This window comes from Pleurodeles waltl, chromosome 2_1 (genome assembly GCF_031143425.1).
Source record: "Pleurodeles waltl isolate 20211129_DDA chromosome 2_1, aPleWal1.hap1.20221129, whole genome shotgun sequence".
NCBI lineage: Eukaryota > Metazoa > Chordata > Amphibia > Caudata > Salamandridae > Pleurodeles > Pleurodeles waltl.
Window position 1 is genome coordinate 415,343,233 of NC_090438.1, and position 27,669 is coordinate 415,370,901.

Sequence of the window (27,669 nt, forward strand, 5' to 3'; positions counted from 1 at the left end):
CACCCCCAGTTCAGATATCTGGGGCTATAGCCATCGTTTTTTGCAATCCATGCCATTCCACTTTGGACCCAGCCATAAACCAATCAATCTTGACCCCTTTCCCCATTGGAACAGTCCAGCCCCAACTGCAGGTTAGGTCTTCCCTGGACTAGAAACAAGCGTCCTGGGACCGGTTTTGGGGTATCACCCCTCCTCAGCCAGGCTAGTTTGAATCCAGTGGCATGGCGAGCATAGGACCCACGTCTGGGCTTACCCTTCCCACTTAGGGCAACAAATGCAAAAAAGAACAAGTGATAGGCGGAATACTGAACAATGTCAAACAGTCACCCCCAGTACAGAGATCTGGGCCTAAATCCATTGTTTATTTGCTACCCATGCCATTCCAGTCTTGACCCTGTTCCCCAGGCAACAGTCCAGCCTGAACTGCCCGATCAAATCTTTCCTGGACTGGAAACAATCATCCTGGGACCAGATTTGGGGTATCACCCCTCCTCAGCCAGGCTAGCTCGATTCCAGTGGCATGGGGAGCATGGGACACATGTCTGGACATACCTTTCCGACTTAGTGTGACATAAGCAAAAAGAACAAGTGATGGACAGAATGCTGAGCAATGTCAAACATTCACCACAGTACAGAGGTTTGTGCCTAAATCCATAATATTTTTGCTACCTATGCCATTCCAGTTTGGACCCAGCCATAGGCAAATCAGTCTTCACCTTGTTCCCCATGGGAACAATCCAGCCTGAACTGCCAGGTAAGGTCTTCCCTGGACTGGAAACAAGCATCCTGGGACCGGTTGTGGGCTATCACCCCTCCTCAGCCAGGATAGCTTGAATCCAGTGGCATGGGGAGCACGGTACCAATCCTGGGCATACCCTTCCCACTTAGGTAGACAAATGCAAAAAAAACAAGTGATGGAGGTAATGCTGAACAATATCAAATATTCACTCCCAATACAGAGATCTGGGCCTAAATCCATCATTGTTTTGCTACCCATGGTATTCCAGTTTGGGCACAGCCACATGCAAATGAGTCTTGACCCTGTTTCCCATGGGAACAGTCCAGCCCGAACTGCTCGATCAGGTTTCCCTGGACTGAAAACAATCATCAAGGAGCTGGTTTCAGAGTATCACCCCTCGTCAGCAAGGCTAGCTTGAACCCAACTGCATAGGGAGCACAGGACCCACCTTCTGGCATACCCTTCCCACTTAGGGTGAAAAATGCAAAAAGAAAAAGTGTTGAACAGAATGCTGAAAAATGTCAAACATTCACCCCAGTACAGACATCTGGGACTAAATCCATCATTTTTTTACTACCCATGCCATTCCAGTTCAGACCCAGCCATATGCAAATCAGTCTTGACCCTATTCCTCATAGGAACAGTAATACCCGAACTGCCATGTCAGGTGTCCCCTGGAAGGAAACAAGAATCCTGAGACCCGTTTTGGGGTATCACCCCTCCTCAGCCAGGCTAGCTTGATTCCAGTGGCATGGGGAGCATGGGACCCACGTCAGGGCATACCCTTCCCACAGAGCAACAAATGCAGAAAGAACAAGTGATGGATGGAATGCTGAACAATGTCAAACATTCAGCCCCAGTACAGATATCTGGGCCTAAATACTCATCCTAAAGACTCCTTAGTGGCATTGACTAAATTAAATGTGCCAATCAAGTATAGGCACATTTTGACATGTTCTAAGGAGTGAGCACAAGCACTTTAGCACTTGTTAGCAGTGGTAAAGTGCATGGAGTCTTAAAGCCAACAAAAACACTTTTTAACAAACATGAGGGGAGTAGTCAAGAAGTTTGGAGAAAGACCACGCTAAAGATGACAGGTCTAACAGACCCCCTGTGTACCTTGCAGCAGCTACTGTTGTGTCATGCCTTCGCTTAGAATAGTGCCTCCCAGCCCGCAGTCAGGCCTTAGCCCTGTCACGGTCAACATGCCTAAAGATAAATACAAGCAGAGTATGACTGGTCATGATGGCATGTTAGAGAATTGCTGCATGAAGTCCTGGACCTTTGATATCTGCATTCATTCGGATGACTGCGAAACGATTGTAGTAAATGTCCCTGCCATGCGAGATAAGGTCCCAGGGCGAGATGGGGTCCCGTGTTATCTCTTTAAGTACAACATTGATCTTTAGGCACCAATTTTGGAAAATGTTTTCAGAGCTGCATCAACCTCTGTCCTCCCTCCATCATGGTCTCGTGCCATTATTGCACCAATCATTAAGACGGGAGACCAGAGTGACTCTGTTTGTTATTGTCCAATTTCTCCGATTGATGCCACCGAAAAGATTTTTGGGAGAATCCTCCTGGACCATTTGGAGCCTAGGATCTATCTAATAACCTTATCTCCAAGTCTCAGTTTGGCTTCAAAAAGGTGGTGGGGATAGTCGACCAATGTTTGAACCTCCACCTGATTAGGGAAAAGTATGTGGGGGTGAAACAAGGGTGTCTTTATTTGGCATTTATGGATCTAACTGCAGCTTTTGACAATGTGGACAGAAGCAAATTATGGGCAATGCTAACCGATAAAGGTGCTAATCCAAAGATAGTGTCCCTGTTGGCAGGGACACTACTCTACAATGATGTGGAAGCTAAGGACAGATTTGGTCAAGAGGGACAATGTACCAACCCCTTTAAGGTTAGGAAAGGGGTAAGACAGGGTTGTGTTCTTGCACCCTTCCTTTTTACATGTTATATAAATGGTCTAGAGGGAGCTATGATTGATGAAAAGGCAGATCCCCCTAAGGTCGCAGACAGACCACAATCGGTCTTAATGTACTGTGATGATTGTGTTCTGATGGCATGGACTGGGAGGGGCCTCCAAAAACTCTTAAGCAGTTTTGTGGATTTCATGACGACCTTGGGATTGTCCACAAATAAAACAAAATCATACACTTTGATTTGTGGCCACCAAAAAACTAGAGTCCCTCAGTTTTATATTGGAGGTATCCAAATGAGCAGTTTGAATACCTTCACGTATTTGGTGATTCCCTTTAACAACGGGTCTAACTGGAAGCACCTCAGAGAAATCAGGGTTACACAGTACAACCAAGCAGTGGTAGCTCTACGCAAATTAATCATCAAACTAGGATGCACACCAATAAATACCATTACTACCATCTTTTAGGGAAGACCTACTCTGATTGTCAGATCTGGAGCTGGGGTATGGGCTATACGGGTGCATCATCTCTGCAAATAAGATTTAAAAAAATTCTGAGAACTCTACTCTCACAGAGCGTTCCCGCTATAATTCCAAATGGAGAATTATGTTTCCCTTTTCTGGAGGAACTGATTAAGTTAGTCCCATTAGCCCTCTGGATGTCTGTTTGGACTGCCTGAGGCTGAATGGAGTACAGAGATGTCCCTGGGTTATGTACACTAGAGAGTCCCTGAGCAGCCTTAATAAATCAGGCTTATTCTTTAACCCTGGGGACATAGGCAAGCAGGGAATCCGAGTGGTAAAAATTGAATTCCAAGAGAAATTGGCTACTGATAGAGAGAGGCACGATCTGGGGAAAGGCATGGTGACCGATTATCTACCCTTTCGTACTATCTAAAATTGAACCTTATCTTTTAACTGTCCCGCAGCACCATAGAGTTTTCTTGACAAGGTTTCGCCTGGGCCTGGCCCACTTTTCAGTGACTTATCCCCCTAAAGTGCACCTGTCCATGTGATATGCGTACCGAACAATTTCAAATGCACATCTTTTTATTTTGTAAGCTGTACAAATAGCAGAGGAAGTTTTTTTAATGCCACTTCTTAAATCACTAAATATCAGGAGGCATGAGGAAGCTATTTTTCATCTGCAGTTTCTCCAGTCTGATATGATCTGTATAGCTATTTATCGCTTTATTGTTGCAGTAATAAAAGAAAGGAAATATTTTGATTCTAACTGCTAAGCACCTTGCTACAAATTTGCACAGCTCGGCTAACAATATTTTAGATGAGCAAATAACTATCTGATCAGGGAAGCAAATTTCAAGAGGTTCCAATTATTGTAACTGATCTTCTTATGTACTTATATCCCATTTGCTATTTAATGATGTGCAGTCCTGCAAATAATAGTTTAGTTGACCAAATGACTATCTGATCAGGTATGCAAATCTTCAATTATTGTACCGATCATGTTATGTACACATATTCTACTGCTATTTATAGATTTTTTTTCTTATCTTTTTAACCTATTAATTAACTTTGTACATATGCTATTTATGGATTTCGATCAAAGATCTGCTTTCTTCTTTTAGCCATTGTCCTATCACACATTTACCATGGCAGCACTGTCAGAAATAGCTACCAAACCTTTTCTCAGCTTCCAACAGCAATGACAAACTCATCCATCTCTCACTGCCTCCATCTTGACCATATGGTCAAAAATATGTGGCCCAGTTCTAGTACCAGGGATGGAAATACTATGATGAGAGAGACTATAGAAATAGACTCCACCACTCTGATTCATTACTTCTGCTATGCATTGAAGTCTGCAGGATATAGTTGATGACTAAAGGCAAAACAATATCTTTAGTAATTTGTCATTACTTAGAGATCATTCCACACTAGGAGCAACATAGCCCTAACTTAGAAATCCTTCCTGTTATTTCACAGGATAAAGCTAATGTTATATGCAAACATCCTACAGTCTTTGGAAACTTGACTTTAAGTATGCAATACCGTTCAAAGTTTGTTTTCATCACAGATCTAAATTTTCCGTACACTTTCACAATATCTTCCAAACAACTACAAAGAAAGAGGACATCCTACATCTGAGTAACAAGTTTAGTGTTTGGAGGATGGGTTTCTCTATTACAAACATGATAAATACCCCATCCTCCTTAAGTGTATTATATTCTATAACACTTGTAATAAGGCATGTATGATAAAGGCAATCAAGTTATTCATCATGTTTGTGATGGAGTAACCCATCTGCCAAATTTTAAATCAGGCCTCCAGTCACATTTTTGGAAGTAAAACTTCTTAGCAAGGCAAGTCTGGAAGCCATAGCCAGACCTGGCTCCAAAGGGTTGGATATGTTTGCTGATAGTTTCAGATGAATCTGATTTTTTTTAGCACGCAAAAAGCAACGAGCATGATGATTCCAGTTGTATTACCTGTCTTGTGTGTAACACCTGTGAGCTAGCCTAATCACCTTGTTCCAATGCCCTTAAGGTGGGGAAATTATTCAGGGCCTCATTTAGAGTTTGGCCAATAAGGTACTCTGTTGCAAATGTGACAGATTTCCCATCCATTTATTAAAAGTGAATTCTATCATAACACAGTTGTAATAAGGTGGGTGTGATACTCATCTGCCAAACTGTAAATCACACCCTAAGTTCCACCTTTTTCTGAGTCCTGGACAAGTACTGCATGACTACTCCTGATCTCCTTACTTCTCAGGAAGCTTCTACACCGCAGATCTCTCTTTAGACAGATCTCTCTCCTGCAAGGTCCTTTCCTCATTGTTCAACTGGGTCCTCTTAGAGTCACAGGTCCTTTTGCTGAAACAGGCAAAAAAGAAGCCAACCACTTGACCCTTGGTGAACAGCTGTAGTCCCTGGGTGCCAGGCATCCTTAATAATTCTTTAGGTCCTTCAGTACTTGTCAAAGTCTTCTTCTTACAGCAGGAGTGAGTGGAGCCAGCTTCTACAGATGGAGACTTTGCATGTTCAGGAACATCCAGAAAAGGTAACCAATTACAAAATGTGTGACGGTGACTTAACCGAACCGCACTCATATCTCTTTCCTAGTCCAATTGTCCAAACATTGAGAACTAAAAAAATAGCAGTACAATAGAGTGCTTAAAACTTGAAAATCCCGTCACTTCAGAACTTGTTGAGTTTTGAAGAGTGTGGGTAAATTATTGCACTGACCTCCACTACTGTAAACTACTTACAAATTAAGACTTGTGGTGACAGTCGGACCACCAGGGAACAACTGTCCCCTGCCAAGAACATGGTTCAGCAGCGTGAGTTGTACTCAGCTAAGGAGGTGGTGGTTGGGGTGCAAGATTTATCCTGTGCACCAGAGACTGATTTTGCACCTTCCCGTAATATTTACTCACAGACTTCCCACCTCCGTTTGCAGTATTTTTTCTTTTCCTTACCCTAAAATTACCCAGAAGCCCTAGATTCTATAAGGCGGAATGCTTCTGCCTCCACACAGCTTTGTATTAAATAAGATTGTCTCCCACCTGACAGTGTCCAAAGTTTGTTCCCTGTCCCATTGTGTCTCAAGTGTGGCCGTCTAAGAGGATTCAAGGAATGAATGGGAAAAGCCCTCCCTATCATCAGGTGGTGCTAAGGCTGTATGTTTTCTGGCAGCTGTATCCGTCCACCCTCGGATAACTAATCCCTGCTAAGTGAGCAGCAGTTAACATCAAATTCTTCTTTGTTAAATTCTGACTCAAGGTTTTGACTCTCCCAGACAAAGATGTGTATTCCTTCTCTGGAGCGGTGATAAGTGCAAACACTGATTTTAAGTCTCTTCTGTTTCACGTAACCTATAGTTCATTTTTCTAAAGTTACTCTTCAACGTATGTTATAAAAAACTTGTTTTACCATTAAATCAGATTTTGAAAATGAAGTAGCAAATTACTCTGAATGGCTACTAGCATTTTACCAGATGGAAAAATAAATAATTAGATCACACCTGGACCAGTCCTCTTGAAAATGTGCTTGAATTGTGGGCTTAACAGGCGGAGTTTATGGGTGACTTATGAAGATTTAAAAGTAGATTTTCCTTAATGGCAAATATACTTTTCCTTGACATGCTTTGCTGCACTGCCTCTAAATCGCAGCTGAGCCAGAGCACAGTAATGCTTCTGGCATCTGTAATTTTTAGCCATATGAGAGGATGCTGTAAATACACCATATTTTGTGGATTTACAGGAAAGGTACACAGCCCGCTTGTGAGAAACTGGCTTTACAATAGCATTTTGGCATTGAGCAGCATTGTTACATTGCACAGAGTTCTAATACCAGCATACATAGGGTCCTGAAAAATTGAGTGATCGTGCAGAAAAGGCCAATTTGCTACACACATATTCACTCATGAGTAAAACTATTGCTGATCCCTGTGCTATACAATCATACAGTCACATACAGCACAGTCATCATCTGGCATTTTATTTGTAACGCTATCGTTATCTCTGATTTATTGTCTGCAATTCCTATTTGTTGCACACTAGCTTTGCTGCAACTAGTGCCAGCCTGTGGTATCACAGAAAATCCCCATTGTTACATGGCCCATAGATAATATGCTCGTATAAACTGCATAGTGTATAATTCAAAAGACAATGGGCCAAAAGTACTGACATGTTTTGTGCTAAAAGTATCCACAACTGTCAAAATCACAAGCTTTCTGACCACAAAACAATAGGTCACAATTCACGTAATGTGCTTTTTGGACACATTGCTTATAAGATAGCGAAGAAGACATGAAAGTGATATTCCTCTTCACTTTTTATTTTTTCAGTACTTTGCTATTACAATTAAGGTCATGGGAAACTAACCTGGCAAAGCAGGTGGTATTGATTTACAAAGTAGCAAGTGTCTGTGTTGGAGAGCTTTCACACGAAACCATAGCTGGGTTGCTGAGGAGAGCAGGCAAATACATTTTTACTCGAATCGCTTTCTCAAGTGCCAATCGCAGAATGCCTGTTTTACTTTTTTATGTTAGCCTCTTTGCCTACAAGGGATGGAGGTCGACTGTCCCTCCCAATTCTTTATACCTGTATTCCTAAAAAAAATTAATGAGTCGCAAAATAAATCCTTCTCATGCATATTAATGGTGGAGAGGGCAAAAAAGGGGCATTCCCCTCCTCACGTTCACTGCACCGTGCAATTTGTCAATGCTTTGCCACAGTGATTGTAGTCACAAACCTTTGACAGGTACCTGCCCTGACATAGCAAGCGGTACTGGTTCAAAAGTAGGAGATGTCTCTAATGGACAACTTTCCCACTTGATTCATAGCTAGGGGAATGGGGGGTGGGGTCGGCAGTCAATATGACCAAGGAGAGCACAACCTGGCCTGCCCTCGCCTAACGATGCCAGGGATAGATATCCTCCTAACTTTTTTTAATTTCAGGCTCTATGCCTATATGGAACAGGGCTTGGGAAAAGAGAAGGCTTTCTGAAAATGCACGTGATGGGATGGACGTCTGATGTCGCTCGTAAGCCTCCAGACCTGGAGTCTCAGGAATTCCCATTGAGTTTAAAAAAAAGTCATACTACGTGCACATTAAAGAGCAGAAAATGTTGACGCTTCTAGCGACTCTTCTTCTTTGATGCAACGAATATGCACATCAGAGGCATCGCAAAACATAGGTTGAATCGACAAGAAATCGCTGTTCAGAAACAGCTACTGCTTTGTGACTCACGTTTTTGTACATCGAGCTCATTGTTTATGATCATCATGATAATGTGTCATCCTTCAGTTTTCTCTGTAGCCATGCTCCTATGCTCCCCTATCCCCGCGTATGATGAGTTTATACAACTGCTTGTTTCAGTCGTCTCCTCACTTTTATGGTAAAGTACCTCCTTTCCTAAAGGTTTGTTACAGTTTCATATACCAGCCCCCAACATGTCCATAGGCAATATTATGATCTGAGTTGATAGGTGCAGCTCTTCACTTCTGTTCTGGGCCTGGCTTGCATTCTCTAAATAATGTAATAAACCATATAGGCGAGCGCGTATCCATTGTTAAATCTACAAAACTGTATTTGACTAATATTTGTCAGTATTCAAAACATTAATTCATCCTAATGAGTCATTTGAAGGTGATTTAAAGCTCAAGCAATGGGTAAATTGAACTCGATATTATTTCGGTATAAAGAAAGAAGTGTTGCAACACACTTTATCACAATTCGTTAGTGATATTTTAGATATTTAGAATTCATGTACTGCTCTGTTCCCCAACAATTTTTATGGATGTCACTTTGTAAACACGAAAAGCAATACACCACCTTTCTTTCCTCTGAATATAGTAGCAGCACTGCCTGCAGATGAAGTATAAACACACACTAGCTCCCCCTCCGGGATACATTTAGCATTAAAGATGAGTTGCTTTTGTTGTTGCAAAACATAAACTTATCATGTAGTTTTGGAGGTCTGAGCTCTTCTGTGCGCTATTCCTTCACTCCTGATAATGTGCTCATTCAGAATCATACATTACACGTTAGTTACACGAGTTATTTTTCCCTATGCATTGCATATTAAACATTTCATTCCCGAAGCACTGCTCTCTTTCCTAACACTACCTATTAAAAATGAACAGTATTGGTTTATAGAATTTAGCATAAATATTTCAAAGAATTTTTATGATCCTCCCATTTGAATAATGAGGTTTGTATGTTACAAAACCATGTCAAGAAGTAAGAAAGCACTTTGCAAAAGAAAGGGAGTGCATGTGTTGCTAAATATTAATGCTTTACAGTGACAGCTCTGTTTTTTATATTTAATTTTTTATTGAATTTTCCTTTGAAGTAACAGCATGAGACATTCACTGCTGGCAGATAAACGATGCAGTGCTGGATGAGTGGCTGCTTACCCCCAGTACTGTCACACCCCATTATTTTCAATGTCAAGGGGGCTGGCAAGCTTTGGGCGAGTCTACTTCTTTCCTCTACAAATTGAATCGGACTTTTCTGCTGTTTCAAACACTCTCAATTGCACAGTTATACAGTTGAGGAGACAACAATTAAAGAGGTAGGGTTAATTGGGCTTGTGGTCTTGACACCAACACCAAGAAATTAGGTTGCATAAATAGCCGATTCCTGGGGACCTATATGATTAGTTAAGCGAAGATGAATGCCCCTTGCTGTTCGATCTCAGCTTGAGGCCCTAGTAGTGCCTCAAACGGCGATGTTGTATACTTCTTTGACATATCACACTTTTAAACTGACTGAAACTCCAGTTAAGGGACTGCATGCGTAGGGACGGTATTGAATCTAGTGAGAGTATTGGAGAAAGAATATTCCTAAAATATGATAAATCAACAGCCATAATCCCTGTCAAGGTGAACCACTAAAGTCACTAAATTAACCTGTGCTTACCCCTCTGGGTAGCTTGGTACAAAGGAAGTCAGACTTACCCTTTAGGCAATGTGTGAAGTATGTATGCAGCACACAAACAGTAATAAATTGGAAAGAAAACTCAAGAAAAACCCCACATCAATTTAGAAACATATAGAGTCATATTTAGTAAATAATTTGACACCATTGCAGCAAAAATTCAATCAGTAGAATTAGAGATATGCAACTTTTAAGGATTTAGGTAGAAATAGTGCCTAATGCATAAGGCGCCAACTGTAGTTATCTGGCCTAGCCGGACCCTGACAAAGTATTAAGTTCAGGCTGACTGTGTTGGAGCAGGGGCAGGATATGGAGGCCAATTAAATCCAGCTGAACATAATACCTTAAGTCCTGGTTGTGGAGCATTGCGAGTTCGCACATCTAGGATGTGTCATGCAGGTGAGGTTCCAAGGAGCTGCAGGCTGAGATATAAGGTTCTGCGTCAAGGATGTGTCCCACAGACGTGGTTGCAAGGTGCTGTTGGGCTGCGATGCAGGACCTGCATTGAGGATGCATCACCCAATGGCAGTTCAAATGTGAGGCTGTGAAGAGATGTGCCACGCTGCACCGGTTTTGCTAAGACCACAGCTGGGCTGGCAGCAGCACCTTCACGCCCACTTACAAGGGTTGCACCACAGAGTGGGTAGAACTCACAGCATGCAGCGTCTAGGTGCAGGATTCAAGGTGGTTGGAGGTTTTTTCTGTCCCTGAAGTTCTAATTAGCAAGTCAGCCAACTAGACTTTAAAGTCCCTCTGGCCGGCCCAAGTTTAAGATGCAGGACCAGTCCTTCTCATTCAGGCTGCAGGGCAGCAGAGTAGTGGGCAGCAGAGTAGCAGCCCTTCTTGCAGCAGAGCAGTACAGAAGTCCTTCCTCTTAGTTTTCCACAGGTCCAGATCTGTACTGAAGCCTGGGTCTGAGGGTACTATTTTTCTACCAGGTGTCTTTGTTGAAGTAGAAGTTTCTAGAGATTCCCTTTGAATAATATGGCATTTTCTGACTGCCCTGCCCAGGCTCTAGCATGGCTGCAGGGAAGTTTGGCTGATGTGAAGTCCTTTTTGTGAAGGCAGGGCACAGCCTATTGACTTGGAAGTGGAGCTGTGACTATCACTGCTCCCATTAATACCACTGATGGTCCTAATCTCTTTAATGTGTGGAATAAACTGACAAACACACCAAGTCATGTTACCCAGGAATAGACTGCAGGCACCAAACAGAGCAGAAAAATGGCATTTTCAAAATTGTGATTCCAACTTTACCATTAAGGAGGATTTTAAATTACAATTTATCAGACAGCAAACATACATTTCTTGCCTGCTCTCAATCAAAGGTAAGTACTTCTTAAAAATAATAAGCCAACCTAATTCTATCCTTTTTGAGAAGTACCCCTTGCAGTACAGAAAAATTAATTTGTGAGCTTTTCACTAACAGGACATGCAAAACTTAAAAGTACAGGTCCAACGTTTTCATTTCATTGCACCCTGCCCTATGGACTACCGAGGGCCTACCTTTGGGTTGACATATGCAGCAAAAAGGGAGTTTAAGGCTTGGAAGAGGAGTTATTTTGCCAAGTCAAATTGGCACTCTTAAACTGCATACAGGCTGCAATGGTGGTAGTGTCTCCTCGAGCATATTACAATGTTCTCGCTGAGCTGACGGTCAGGAACATTGTAGTACGTGGTTTCTGCCTGGCTGCCCTGCGGGAACAGTGCTTCAGTCTTGGCTACCTTAAGGCGCTGAGGCTAATACCATAGCACACAGCACCCTTGAAATGCACACTGTCTGCAAAGCAGACAGAATACGTTCTGATGGTGCTGGGCATGGGCAGTGCAGGGCCCCCCTGTGGCATGGACAGTGTGGGCCCCCTGTGGGCTCCCGCAGTGGCTTTCCACTCCCGCAGTGGCTTTCCACCATGACAAGTCTGCAGAAAGCGGAGTTGTACTCAGCCAGGTGGTCTGACTGAATACAACTCAGACTGATGTCGGACGGGCTGTCAGGTAACTATAACTCACGCCCAAAGGTAACATTTACTCGCACCCCGCCATCCACAGTTTTTGCATCAATAATTTTATTAGAAATGTTGCAGTGATAATAACAATGATTCCATAGGAGGTGTTATCAAAGATGTATTATGTGGGGTTATTAGCTGTGCGTGGCGAGGGCATGAGTTATCGTTACTTTAGGGTGTGAGTTATAGTTACTTGAAATAACTCTAGCTATAACTACTGAATTTCTATGGTTTTGTGCAAGTAAATTAGGAACCTAACTGTAATGTCACTGTAAACTTTGATTTTGTCAGTGAATTTCTATGTTTTTTTAACATAAAATTATCTTAATTACTATACGTTAGTTCAACCACCACGGTGCACTGCCTTCAGCTGTGTGCAGTGGGGTTCAGCTGCATGGCCCTGTGGTCAAGCCATATGGCCAACCTCCTATAACCACCCCACCCGGCACCGCACATGGCCTTCAGTCGTGCATAGTGGGGGTTGGCTGCAGGCCCCACGGTCAACACCCCATTACTGCCCAACCCCATGCTACACATGATCTTCGGCTGTGTGTCACGAGGTTTGGCCACATGGCCTGGCCTGTGGCCAGGCCTGGCAGCCAGCTGCTTGTAACTGCCCAGCTCCATGCCATGCACAGCCTTCAAACATGCACAGCAAAGATTGGTCGCAGGGCCAAACCTGCGACTAGGCCTTGTGGCCGAGTACCTTTAACCACCCATCCCAGCACCATGCATGACCTTAAGCCATGCAGCATGGCTAGGGGGTTAGGGTACCAGTACTAGGCCTGTTTGATTTTTATTTTGATTTTTTTGAAACTTAGATGAAACCAAGTCTCAACATGTCTGCCAATACTCCCTGGTTGAAGGGATGGCAGTTAATCAGATCTCTGCATGACATTGGGAGTATTCCTGAAGAAATCATGCCTCAGGATATACAAATTTGGTTTTCTTATAATATTTCAGAAAATACGGAGCAGATTTACACCAAACTACAAAAACACTCTTTCTGGATCAAGAGCTAGCTTTCTGCCAAATTTGGTGTGATTCTGTACAAAGGTTCGGGCGGTAGTCATGTTTAAAATGAAAAACACCCAGAAGAACGAGTCCCGAACCACAAGATTGTGAAAAACGAAAGCAAAACAACGCTTTTGTTTTCCACGACTCCCTGGTTTTGGTACCTTAACCACGCATGTCTGAACAACGTACATGCATGGTTAAGGTACGGAAGGGCGTCTGAGTGGACGCGGTGAAGGAGGAGGTAAGTTGGGCTGGGATTGGCGCTGTTTATTTTGGGGGGCTGGGGGTGGTTAGGGTTTGGGGGGCAGGGTCTAGGTTTGAGGGGTGGGATGGGGACTCAGGGTATTTTTTGTTTTTGGGGTGGGTGGGGGGCTGGGATAGAAGCATGCTGGGTTGTGCATGCTGATTGGTAATGCCTTTACCAGGAATGCGTTTACAATAGTAAAATTGTTGTAAACGCATTCGTGGTAAAGGCATGAGTGTTTAGAACGAAGTCGTTGTTCCGACCTCGTTGTTGAGCCACAGGTGGTTTAGGCACCCTTGGTTCCGACATATAACCATTTAAAATCCCTATGGATAATGCACTTTTATTGAACCCCCCCTTTTTCTCAGACCTCCATTCATGGATCACCCTGATAGTTACCATGCATAACAAGATTTTATGGCATACCTTTTTTGGAAAAGTTTGTGAAAATTGCCTTTTTGACATGATAGCCACCCACTTTTTGTGTGGAAAATAATGTGGTCTCAATCTGTACGTGCCCTGGGCCCCTGCTAAACAGATTCTCAGAACCAGATCTCTTCCCTAAAACTGTACTATGTTTAGAACTTCATCCACCCTTGTAAGTCCGTAGTAAGTGGTACCCCTGTTCATGGTATCTAGGGGATGGGTACTGAAGAAGGCTACCCAGAGCTGCAGCACCCATTGTGCTACTCTGAGAAGCCCCACACCAGCCTGATGCAGATTGCCATTGAAGTGCATAATAAGATGTATTGAAATGTTGCAAACTCGACATGGCACTCACCAAGAGTGAGATGCCCACTGACACTTCATGCAATATAGGTAAGTCCCCCCTCTGGAAGGCCTTATAGCCCTAAGGCAGGGTGCGCTATGCCAGGGCATATGTGTGCATGAGCAAATATTCCCTTACTGTGTCTTTGCAAAATGTCAAGACATATTAAATGTACATAGAAGCCACAGCAAATACATGTGCTGGACACTGGTCATTACGAGTTCCCCAGCTACATGATGGCCTCTCTGAATACTGGAATATTTGGCATCAAACAACTAAAATTAATAAATCCATGTTGATGCCAGTGTGAATTTATAAAAAATTGTACTTAAAGGGCACCTTTGAGATGCCCCTGCAAAGCCTAAACACCCTGGCATGGTTGTTGAATGGTCCTAGCCATCCTGCCACCACCAGACAGAAGTCTGGACTCCTGCGGTAAGAGCCTCTGCTCTAAGGAGCCAGAATACAAAGCCTTTCCTGGGTGGAGGTGTTACACCTTCTCCCCAGGCAGGGACCCTGCACCAGCAGTCAGCTTCAGAGGCTTTGCTGCTTTTGAAATTTGAGCCACATCTCTGCGGCTAGTAGCAGATGGCCTCCAAATAGTTTTTCTCCTACTTTGAGAAGGAAAACTGCTGTGGAAACTTAGCCAGAGTAGGAGGAGTGGCCCCCCTCAGCCTGCACCACCCCTCAGGAGTGCAGGTGAGGTGACCACTTCATTTAATTTTCCTCCATTTTGTATGGCAGGAAAATAGCTAATCATGGTTATGGATGTGACTCCTTCTCACAGGAAGTTGTCACATAGTGGGTGTAGCCACCCTAAAGTAGGTGGCCCATTGTCAACTACCAGGTACTCCCCTAGCAGTCACTAAATGCAGTATTTAGTTACATCCCTATATCTACAGAACTGAATCAATGATTCAATAGGACACAATAAAACCAGGAACAATGAAGACCTGAGGTACGAGAACAGAAGTCCTGCTGCAAGACGAAAAATGTGCCAAACTATGCCTGCTGCTCCTAGGACTCAACAATCGCTCCTGAGGTGTCCTCTGGAAACCTGAAGGACTCTAAAAAATCCCAAGAGCACCTCCAGCTTTCTGCAAATCACCAAGAACCTACCTCAGAATTAAGGTTTCAATCTTCTGCTACATTCAAACAAAGAACCACTAAAGTCCAGTTCGCTGACTGGCCACTGAACAACAAACTGGACCCAGCAGCCCATTGCCCGGAGTACTAGACCCCCAATGTCAGACACTCAGAAGCAAAGTAAACTCCAGACTCTCTGAGGCCCAGAAGCAAGCACCAGTCCAGAGAGTGCAGGACCCCAAATAACCCCCACAGAGTAGCTTTGCTGACCTACAATCTATCATCCAAGTGAACTTCTCCTTTCTCCAAGAACTACTTGACGCACAACTCTTGGCTGACCTATCTTCACTGCAGCTGGCATCCCTGGCTCTGCAATGCCAATCCAGCTGTGCTCTAGGGGTTCCTAACCCTTTGTGACCTCTACCCTCCAAGGGAACCCACTGGACTTACCTAGAAGTCCATCTGTGCAGTGTGTTTCCAAGTGGTCTGCTTCTCTTTTGTTCACCAGGTCCAAGACTTTCAGCCACTGCTCCTGCGTGAACCGGAAACCACCTTAACTTCTCTGGCTGGCCCATAGGACCTCTCGACTACTTTGACCTAAACATAGAAGGTGACACTTGTGAGAGCACTGCCCGATTTGATGTGCATTTTTAAAGATTTTCTCATTCATTCCTCTAGTCCGTAATTATGCAAAAAAACATTTATTTTCTAAAATTTGAAAAATGATAACAAAAGAAGTACTTACCATATATTGATGATCTTGGTCTTAAAATGTTTTTAAAAATCTGAAGTATTTTTAAAAAATTGGTATTGAGTTTTTCTTCCGAATGTGTGTCCACATTTATTGATACTGTGAGTACAGCAAATGCTTAGCACATCTCCAAGATAAGCCTAAATACTTGCGCACGCTTCCACAAAAGAAGAGTATTAGGTGGCCTGCTTTTTACCTCTGGATACCAAAGTCTGGTTGCTTGGACTCTCTTCACAATGGACAACATTTTCATACACTATATAGAGAGCCAGCCTCTTACATACTGTAAGTCACATAGCTATTTATAAAAAGGACAGAACCAGTCACACATCAAGTCAGACACTGAAAGAGCCACTTGTACATTAATGCACACATCCAAATACCAGCTGTGTATACTGCAGTATCTGGGCCGCATGGCAACTGACAGAGGGGGTCATTCTGACCCTGGCGGCAGGTGATAAAGCGGCGGCCAACCCGCCAACAGGCAGGCGGTCAAAAAAAAGGTATTCTGACCCTGGCGGGAACCGCCAACACAGGCCGCCACTTTAACGGGACAGACAAACAGCTCGGCGGTCACCGCCAACAGCCAGGCGGCAGACAATGTACCGCCCACCCTATCACAACTCACCAATCCGCCACCTTTTCCGGGGTGGGAGCCCCGCCGATAAAAACACGGCGGAAACAGACTACGAACGGGAAAACACTCACCTATACACACTCCACGAGGAAGGAGGACAGCATGGTGCCCGAATTACACATCCTACCGGCTATTGTCTACCTGCTCATCTACCACGAGTACGAACGCCGGCGCAGACGACAACGGTGAGTACTGCACCTACGACACAGGGGAGGGGGGAGGAGGAAAGCTTACGGGCACACACATATGCGACCCCCCCCAACTATCTACACACCAATGCAGAGCACCAAGTCACAGTGACACCACCCAAACCCCCCGTAATAATGCAAAGACATAATTAAAGTGAGAAACAACATTTATGTATATAAGAGGTCCTTTGAAGTCATGGTAAAATAGCAATATGAATAGTAAAAAAACAAGTAAGAAAATAACGAAACCGATAAACATAGGCAATAAGTCCTGCACAGTCACCTAAATTTCCACTGTCCGTGGGCCAAAGTGGATCAACACATGGGCAAAGCCCACACAGGAGACCTGAGTCCGTTGGAGAGAACACTGCTGGGGCATCAGATGACAAAACTACAGGCACCTCAGGGGGAAGGGAAGGGGGGGCACCCCAGCCACATGAGTCCACGACGCCAGATCCACGAAGGGTCCACCATGCCCACTGTGCCATCCTGGGGAGTGCAAAGCCACAGTCTCCCAAGTCTCTACAGTGGGTGGCTTGCCCACCGTGCCATCCTGGGGAGTGCAAAGCCACAGTCTCACAAGTCTCTACAGTGGGTGGGTTGCCCACCGTGCCATCCTGGGGAGTGCAAAGCCACAGTCTCACAGATCTCTACAGTGGTAGGATTGCCCACTGTTACATCCTGGGGAGTGCAAATCCACAGTCCATCAGGTGGATTACAGAGACCACTGGTCATGGAGGAGGCATGGTGGGCAGAGTGCGTCGTGAAGGCCTGCCCGACACAGAACCGGGACTGCCAATGTGCCAGCGGTGCTTGACAGGAAGGGCCCAGCGGAGCGGTGCTTGAGACGGCGGGGCCCAGCGGAGCGGTGCTTGAGACGGCGGGGCCCAGCGGAGCGGTGCTTGACAGAAAGGGCCCAGCGGAGCGGTGCTTGAGATGGCGGGGCCCAGCGGAGCAGTGCTTGACAGGAAGGGCCCAGCGGAGCGGTGCTTGACAGGAAGGGCCCAGCGGAGCGGTGCTTGAGACGGCGGGGCCCAGCGGAGCGGTGCTTGAGACGGCGGGGCCCAGCGGAGCGGTGCTTGACAGGAAGGGCCCAGCGGAGCGGTGCTTGACAGGAAGGGTCCAGCGGAGCGGTGCATGACAGGAAGGGCCCAGCGGAGCGGTGCTTGACAGGAAGGGCCCAGCGGAGCGGTGCATGACAGGAAGGGCCCAGCGGAGCGGTGCTTGACAGGAAGGGCCCAGCGGAGCAGTGCTTGACAGGAAGGGCCCAGCGGAGCGGTGCTTGAGACGGCGGGGCCCAGCGGAGCGGTGCTTGAGACGGCGGGGGCCCAGCGGAGCGGTGCTTGAGACGGCGGGGCCCAGGGGAGCGGTGCTTGACAGGAAGGGCCCACCGGAGCGGTACTTGACAGGAAGGGCCCAGCGGAGCGGTGCTTGAGATGGCGGGGCCCTCTTCAGCGGTGTCTTCCTGCACGGCAGGGCCCTCTTCAGCGGTGCCTCTCTGCACGGCGGGCCCTCTTCAGCGGTGTCTTTCTGCACGGCGGGGCCCTCTTCAGCGGTGTCTTTCTGCACGGCGGGGCCCTCTTCAGCGGTGTCTTTCTGCACGGCGGGGCCCTCTTCAGCGGTGTCTTTCTGCACGGCGGGGCCCTCTTCAGCGGTGTCTTTCTGCACGGCGGGGCCCTCTTCAGCGGTGTCTTTCTGCACGGCGGGGCCCTCTTCAGCGGTGCCTCTCTGCACGGCGGGGCCCTCTTCAGCGGTGTCTTTCTGCACGGCGGGCCCTCTTCAGCGGTGCCTCTCTGCACGGCGGGGCCCTCTTCAGCGGTGCCTCTCTGCACGGCGGGGCCCTCTTCAGCGGTGCCTCTCTGCACGGCGGGGCCCTCTTCAGCGGTGCTTGTCCAGTCATCCAAGGGAGCCAGACCTGGCCAGGACTCCCTGCTTAGTCGCCCTCCGACCGTGCAGTTGCTGGACCCTTCTGTGACGGAGTCCTGGGCCCGTGGGTGTCCTCCCTCACACCCGGGATGGGGCTTGTGGGGCCCTCCTGGTCCGCGCCCCTGCTGGCTGACTTCTCCGCCCTGCTGCCCTTGCCCTCCTTCGATGAGGCTCTCTGGCCCTTGCCTCCCCTGGATGTGTGGCAGGTGAGGGCCCAGGACTTCGCTCCTTGGGGGCAGCCGTGTCAGCCTTCTCGCGGCGGCCCCTGATTTTACGGGTCCTCTTCCCAGGGGGGGGGGCTGGCTGTTCCCTTGCTGCTGGCCGATGTATCTGTGCTGGGAAAGGGTGGACTCCAAAACCCCTGCACAATGGTGACACTTGAAGCAGGGCTGGTGGTGGCTGAGGTGCTCTTGGGACTCTTAGCAGATGGAGGGGGTGGGTCAGGTGGGGCAAAGAGGTTAAGTTTGGAGAGGTAAAGTTTTTTAGGACCAATGTAAAGGGTAGGTGTAGTGGGTATGGGAGTGGAGGAAGAGGATGTGGTTGAAGGAGGGTCAGGTGTGCTGTCTTTGGGTGCAGGTGCTTGTGACGTAGGCTGTCGTGAGGTGGTTGGCTGTTGGGTGGGTGGCTGCCTGCGTTTGTGTGTCTTGGAAGAGGGGGTGACAGACACAGTGGGAGAGGACACAGGGGATGTGTAAATGGCAGTGGGGGTGGTGACTGCACGTGTGCGGACTGTACTGGAGGGTGTGCTGGTGATGGAAGTACCGGCTGATGGTGGTGTGCATGCAGGTGTGAGTGGAGACGTCACAGGGAGGGAGGAGGGAGACGAGGAGGTGGGGGACACAGGGGTGGTAGTGACTGTTGGCATGTCTGCATCTGGGTTTTGCTTGGGTGAATTTGTGGTGCTTATGTCTGGATGAGCTGCCCTTGGGTGTTGAGGTGTGTGCAGGCTGGTCTGATGGTGTGGATGGGATAGGCTGAGGAACAGGAGACAGAGACAGGGTGGAGGCAGATAGAAGAGGGAGGCTGGAAACAGGGACAATGGCTGCCGTCAGTGCTGAGGCCAGAGCATTGAACGATCGTTGATGGGCAGCCTGACCCGAATGAATGCCCTCCAGGTATGCATTGCTCCGATGCACCTCCCTCTCTACCCCCTGGATGGCATTCAAAAGGGTAGACTGCCCAACAATGATGGTCTGTAGGAGGTCAATGACCTCCGCACTGAGGGCAGCAGGGGTAACAGGGGCAGGGCCTGAGGTGCCTGGGGCGAAGGAGATGCCCGCCTTCTTGGGCGAGCGGGCACGGAGCGAAGGCTGAGGGGCTGCTGGGAGGGCAGAGCTGGTGTGCTGGGTGGCGGCTGTACCTGTAGAGGCGGGGGGCCCGGATGTTGCCGCCACCGCTAGGGAGCTCCCTTCCGAGGACGTGTCGGTGTCGCTGGTGTCACCACGGGTCCCCGTTGTGGTGCTCCCCTCGCCCTCCGTATCATTGGTGACCTCTGTGTCTGTAGCATGGCCCACCGGGGCCTTGTGAGTTGCAGCTCCCTCGTGCTCCGATGCCAATTCTCCTCCGCCTGATGATGCTAATGCACACATGCACAAGAAGACAAAGAAAAAGGGTGGGGGGAGAAATAAAAACAGGTTGAGTGCATGCATTGTCAACACCGTTGGCGGAGAGGACAGACACAGGAGCCTCATGCACTACGCCGCGCAATCGGGGTACACTACTCAGTACTTGTGACTAGGCCAACAGGTCTATGGACAACATATGCGCACATGGGTGATGCAGGACCATGGATTGCTGTACTTGGCACCCTACAGAGGTGGGGGGCGGGGGCACAGGGCCATGCCTAAAGGAGGGGACTACACTACAGAAAGCGCCCTGGCCTAATGTCACCCACAGCCCTCCTCCCCCACCCAGGCACCTCCACTGCGCGTAAAGATAGCAGTATGTGCTGGAACTCACCCCCTTGTGTCTGCTGTGATGTCCTCACGTGCCCATCCAATTCGGGGTAGGCCACCGCCAGGATCCGGGACATCAGGGGGGTCAAGGTACGACTGGCACCCCTCCTACGTTGGGAGGCCATCCCCAGCAGTGACTCGGCGGTCTTCCTGGTCCCGCAGCAGATGTCCTCCCACCTCTTTCGGCAGTGGGTGCCCCGTCTTGTGTGGACCCCCAGGGCCCGGACTTCCTTGGCGATGGCACGCCAAATGTCGACTTTCTGATGGGCGCTGACCTATTTGACATGTACAGGGTGGGAAAGGAAATTTCAACATTTTTCTGCATGTTAGATGTGATTGCCCCCCCTCCCCAACCCTGCCATGTGGCACATGCTCTCATCTGTCGTGCCTTGCACTCCTCATTCGCTCCCCACCCCACCATCTTACATCCACCATACACAACCCAGGCATAGCCCATGCAACGTGCACCCAGTGTACTTACCTGTTGGTCTGGAGGACCGTAGAGTAGCGCATACTGGGGTAGGACCCCATCCACAAGTTTCTCCAACTCTTCTGAAGTGAAGGCAGGGGCCCTTTCCCCAGTCCCAGCAGCCATTGTCCCTTCCAGACCGAGGTCACAGCAGCACTTGGAGTATAGGTCCTCTCCTGTGGATGATCAGGTCTCGAGTGATTAAGCAGATAGAAAATGGCGGTCATGCCCGCGGCGGTGCGTACCGCGGCGGTACGTACCGCGACCGCCGGCGCACATCGTCATTGGCTCCTGAGACCCATAGGGTTCAATGTTAACCAATGCTGCTTTGCGCCGCGGTCTTCGACCGCCTACCGCCACGGTGAGCCACGCCAGCGCAGTGATCTCACATCCCACTGTCACACTTCACAGGTCAGGCATCCGCCATTTCAAGGGCCCACATGGCCTGATTTCTACTGCGTCACACAGGCCTAGGCCTTGCATTGCCACTCATACAAGCCATTCAATGCATAGAGAATCGTGTAATGTGCAAGCTGTGGGAACGAACCTGAGGGTTGCTTGACTCTGTGCTCCATGTTGTCCTTTCTAGGCACCGTCCGCTGGGACTTGCGAGGAGAAGGATGAATCCTCCTGTGTACCGACCGCTGGTGGACCTGTCGACAATGGAAGAACGACATATTATACTTCGATACCGACTTGACAGAGCCACTATACATGAACTGTGTGCCCAGCTGGAGCCAGACCTGATGTCCCCCATCCGCCAACCCACAGGGATTCCCCCTCTGGTGCAGGTGCTGTCAGTACTCCATTTTTTGGCAAGTGGGTCTTTTCAGACAACAGTGGCCATGTCATCAGGGATGTCTCAGCCTATATTTTCTAATTTTTTGTCCAGAGTGTTGTCTGCCCTGATGAAATACATGTGGAGATACATTGTTTTCCCTGAGGAGGGTGATTTGGCCACTGTGAAGGGTGATTTCTATGCCCTTGGACATATCCCCAACATCATTGGTGCCATTGATGGGACCCATGTGGCTTTAGTACCTCCAAAAGACAATGAGCAGGTGTACAGAAATAGAAAAAGTTACCATTCGATGAATGTCCAGGTGGTCTGTTTGGCTGACCAGTACATCTCCCATCTAAATGCCAAGTTCCCTGGGTCAGTGCATGACGCGTATGTCATGCGAAATAGCAGCATCCCTTATGTGATGGAACAGCTACAGAGACACCGTGTGTGGCTAATAGGTGACTCTGGTTACCCCAACCTGCCTTGGCTATTGACCCCAGTGAGGAATCCCCGGACCAGGGCAGAGGAACGGTACAATGAGGCACATGGGCGAACTAGGAGGATTATAGAACGGACCTTCGGGGTCCTGAAGGCCAGGTTTAGGTGCCTGCATATGACAGGGGGATCCCTCATGTACTCACCAAAGAAGGTGTGTCATATCATCGTGGCCTGCTGTATGCTTCACAACCTGGCTTTGCGACGCCAGGTGCCTTTCCTGCAGGAGGATGGTCCAGATGCTGGTGTTGTAGCAGCTGTGGAGCCTGTGGAGAGTGAAGAGGAGGAAGACGACGGGGACGACACGGACAACAGGGACACAGTTATACAACAGTATTTTCAGTAGCACCCAGGTAAGAATCACCCACGCCATTTTACATTTACTTCTGGCCTCCTGCATCTCTTCTTTCTGTGTTTCCCCCCAGTTCCTTTTCACTGATTTTTGACTTTCCCTTCCCTTTTCAGAGCTGTATGACCCACAGCGTGACTTCTGCTTTGTTTGCCCATGGACTAATGCTTATTGACACTGGTATGTTGTCATCACAATGTAAATGAACATTATTGCACCGTTATGTGTAATACATTTGTAAAGAATACAAGCAGACTCCTGACATTTGAAGTGCAATTGGTGATTTATTTTAAGTGCTGCATATAGGTCTGTGATAGTAAAACGGTGATGGGTGGGGGTGGAGTAATGTCCATGGCAGAGTCCAGTTCTCAGTAGCACAGGTGCAATGTCCATATGCCTGTGGAAGGATGGAGCAGGGGCAGTTCAAGGTTGGACAGGGTGACAATGTGGGACAGTGGGATGACATCAGGGGGTATCTTCGGCTGGCGGGGGTCTTGGCATCCTACTCTGTCTTCTTGTGTGATCTCAGGTTCCGCTTGCGGGGTGCTTGATCTTCAGCAGGAGGTGGGGTTCTCGTGGCCTGTCGGGGTGTGGGGGCCTCCTGTCCACTTGCGCCGGCGGAGGTGGTAGGCTGTTTGTCGTCCGGGCTGGTGACAGGGGCCCTTTGGGGTGCCACATGGTCCCGCAATGTGGTGACTATCTGGTTGAGGGCCAGGACGATGGTCCCCATTGCGGTCCCGATGTGCCGGAGTTCGTCTCTGGACCCCATGTACCGTTCCTCCTGCTGTGCCTGGATCTCCTGGAACCTGGCCAGTACCGTCGACATCGTCTCCTGGGTGCGGTGGTATGCTCCCATGATGGTGGTGAGGGCCTCTTGGAGAGTGGGTTCCCTGGGCCGGTCAACCCCCTCTGGCACAGCAGCCCTCCCAGTTGCCCTGTTTCCCCGGGCCTCTGTCCCCTGGACGGTGTGCCCACTACCACTGCCCCCAGGTCCCTGTTGTTGTTGGGGTGGTGGGTCAGCCTGGGTGCCCTGTAGTGGCGGACACACCGCTGCTTGACGCGTCCTGGAGACAGTGGCATGGGCCCGCTGGGTGGGAGCTGTGCTGGTATTCCCAGAGGGGGTTGGGTCTGCTGCGGCCTGTGTCTGTGTGTGGGGAACCGACTGTCCAGAGGTCCCCGATGGTCCGGGCAGGTCATCAGGTTCCAGGTCGACAGAGCTGCTGTCATCACTGGGGGCCTGTTCTAGGGGCGGGATGGACAAATCTGGACCCTCCTTGCCGGTGTGTTGGCGTTCGGGCCCTGCAGGGGTAAAAGAGTATGGTTATTGCTTTTGTGTGTGCCATGGCGTGCGATTTGTGGTGCCCTTGTCCCCCAGTGCTGGCATTCCCTTGTGGGAGGAGTTGTGAGGGTGGTTTGGGGGGGGGGGTTGGGTATGTGCAGTGGTCATGCTTGGGTGATGGGTGTCCATGCTTTGTGTTGGCATTCAGGGATTGGTGTTGTGTTGGGTGGGTTGTGCTGGTGAGACATTGGCAGGGTGGAAGTGTGCTGGGGGGTTGGAGGTGAGGGTGGGGGTGCGGGTTGGCATGCTGGTGGTTGGGGGGGTGAAGTATTTGGGATTAGACTTACCAGAGTCCATTCCTCCGCCTACTCCAGCGAGGCCCGCAGGATGCAGGATGTTCAAGACCTCTTGCTCCCATGATGTGAATTCGGGTGGAGTGGGTGGGGGTCTGCCGCCAGTCTTCTGCACAGCAATGTTGTGTCTTGACACCATCGACCGCACCTTCCCCCGTAGGTCGTTCCACCGCTTTCGGATGTCTTCCCTGTTTCTGGGATGCTGTCCCACAGCGTTGACCCTGTCGACGATCCTTTGCCATAGCTCTGCCTTCCTGGCTATTGTGGTGTGCTGCACCTGTGTGCCGAATAGCTGGGGCTCTACCCTGATTATTTCCTCCACCATTACCCTGAGTTCTTGGTCCGAGAACCTGGGGTGTCTTTGGGGTGCCATGGGGTGGTGTGGGGTGGTGTTTGTGGTGATGAGTGTGGTGTGTGTGGTGGTGTGTGGTGTTTTGTGCATGGATGTGGTGTGGGTGATGATGTTGTGTTCCTCTGTGTGTTGGGGTTTGCGATAGCTGTGCTCTCTCTCTCTCTCTCTCTCTCTCTCTCTCTCTCTCGCCTTCTCTCCGAATTTCTAGTAGTGGGGGTTTGTGGGTGATGTGGGTGTGTGTTTTATAGTTGATTGGATGTGTGGGTGTGGTGTGTGTATGTGTATCAGGTGTGTGTATTTCGAATTGTCCAATGTGGCTGTGTTTTGTAAAGGTGTGTGTATTTTGACCGCGGCGGTGTGTACCGCCAATGGAATACCGCGGTTGAAAGACCGCCGCGTGGATTCGTGGGTCGTAATGGCATGGGCGTGTTCGTGTTGGCGTGACAGTGGAGGTTTGGTCATCTCCAGTTTATCGCTGACCGCTGATGAGGCGGCCTTCCGTGGATGTCGGGTTTTTGGCGGTTTGGAAGTTGTGGGTCAGAATGACCGTGGCGGTTTGCCGCGGCCGCGGTGGTAGAATGGCGGACTTCTGACCGGCGGTAAGAGCCTTTTACCGCCGAGGTCAGAATGACCCCCAGAGTCTCTCAGATTTGTAGTCAAGTACTCACATTCCCTACTCACTGTTTCAGACAAATAGACCTTTAGACATGGTTCAGGCCTACTACTGTTAAATCAAGGTGTGCAATTTTACTCTCATAGTGTTAGAAAACCTGTTTAACAAGTGTTACATTTCCCACTTACTACAAATAACTCAAACTTTACGTAGGTTGTAGGTAGGTCATAGACCGGGTGCTTTGTGAAATACAGGTGAAACTTGTCCTTCCGGGTTTAACTGAGTTAGATGATAGAGCCACTCACACGTGCAGTCAGACACTGAGAGAACTGCTTAGACATTCATGCACGCACCTAGACAGCAGCTATGTATCCAGCAGTATTGGAACCAGTTGCACACACGGTTACATACCCCAGTACTCATCAATACAGACAGCAAGCAGTTTATATAGTTACTTACATGCCGATTTAGAGGCCTATATAAAATGGCCAGATATATACTGATATATTTACTTAAACATTTAGGCCCATATTTATACTTTTTTAGTACTGTATTTGCACCACTTTTTGACGAAAAAGGAGTGCAAACTTACAAAATACAATTGTATTTTGTAAGTTTGCACCGCTTTTGCATAAAAAAATGACCCAATGCGGCACTAAAAAAGTATAAATATGGGCCCAAGTGCTCACCCAAAGAGGAACTGATAACCTCAATCAAACATGTAGGCAAATACTGACACAACCTAGTTTTCAATTTAGAGAAGTAATCCATTAGGTTGTATGATGGAACCATGCATGCAGCAACCACACATGCCTGAACTACGCAATCGGAACAACAACCGCGTTGTTTTCACGCATGCCTTTACCACTCATGCCTTTTACAATGATTTTTCATTGTAAAGGCATGCCTAGTAAAGGCATGTGTGGCAATGGTATGCATGATTGTCGCATGCAACCCCCACCCTAACAACAGAAGTATCCTGACCCCTCACCCTTAAAAACTACCCTGATAAACCCCCCACTCACCCTGAACCTTAAAACCAACTGCCACCCCAAAAATAAAACAACCCAACCCCTAAAAACAAAATTACCCGATCTCCCCACCCCATCCCTAAAAACAGAAATATCCAGACCGCCCCCACCTTTAAAAACTACCCTGGTGCCCCCACCCACCCTGAGCCCTAAAACCAACCGTCACCCCCAAAAATAAAACTACCCAACCCCTAAAAACAAAATTACCCTGGCCCCTCACCCCACCCCTAAAAACCTGATGCCAACTGCCCTGAATACAAAATTACGCCAACCCCCCACCCTGCCCCTAAAAATCCAACCCCCCACCCGCCCTAAATACAAAATTACCCAGATTACCTTACCCCTAAAATCCCGCCTCCACCCTAAATACAAAATTACCAAGACCCCCATCCCTAATTACCCGCTCCCACCCACCCTAAATACAAAATTACCCCAAACCCCACCCGCAACCCTAAAAACCCAACCCCACCTGCCCTGAATACAAAATTACCCCAACTCCTCACCCCACCCCTAAAAACCCAAACCCCCCACCCGCCCCAAATATGAAATTACCCCGACCCCCACCCCTAATAACCTGCCCCCATCCACCCTAAATACAAAATTACCCAAACTCCCCACCCCTAAAGACCTGACCCCCACTCCCCCTAAATACAAAATTACCCCAACCCCCACCCCTAAAAAGCAGCACCCACCTGCCCATAGAACATAATTACCCCAACACCACCAAATACAAAATTACTGTGACCCCACCCCACCCCTAAAAACCTGACCCCCCACCCACCCTAAAAAGAAAATTACACTGACCCTGCCCTCCTAAAAACACACCCTCCCATCTCTCTAAATACAAAATTACCCTGACCCCCACCCCGCCCATAAAAACAAAATAACCTTGACCTCCCACCCCCCAAAAAACCATAGTAATGACCTCCCCATCACTTCCCCTTAAAAAAAAAATAACATAACCACCCAAACCCTTCACCCACCGCCCGACCCCTACCCCACTTACCAGACCACTTCCTCTCCCGATAGATCTTACTTTTTCTCTGCTTTAACCACACTTGTGCGTTGTTCAGCACATGCGTGGTTAAGGCAGAGAAAAAGGCCTGGGTTGTTCAGGCAAGCGATGTTCCGATACCCATTGCATATTGTCCATTTATCTCACATGCAATGTGATTAGGCTGCTGATCTACATATCCGCAAATCATTTTTCATTTGTTGTGGACCTCTTTTTAGAAAAAGTTGACTTGTTTCTGTCTGTTCACTGCCAGCCTCCTCAGGACTATA

The 27,669-nt window shown here is 48.2% G+C and overlaps 1 long non-coding RNA gene across 1 annotated transcript in view; it reads right to left on the reverse strand.

Moving 5' to 3' along the window:
* Nucleotides 1-27,669, reverse strand: part of LOC138258892 (uncharacterized) — a 201,163-nt gene that overhangs the window by 54,401 nt on the left and 119,093 nt on the right. The window lies entirely within an intron of this gene.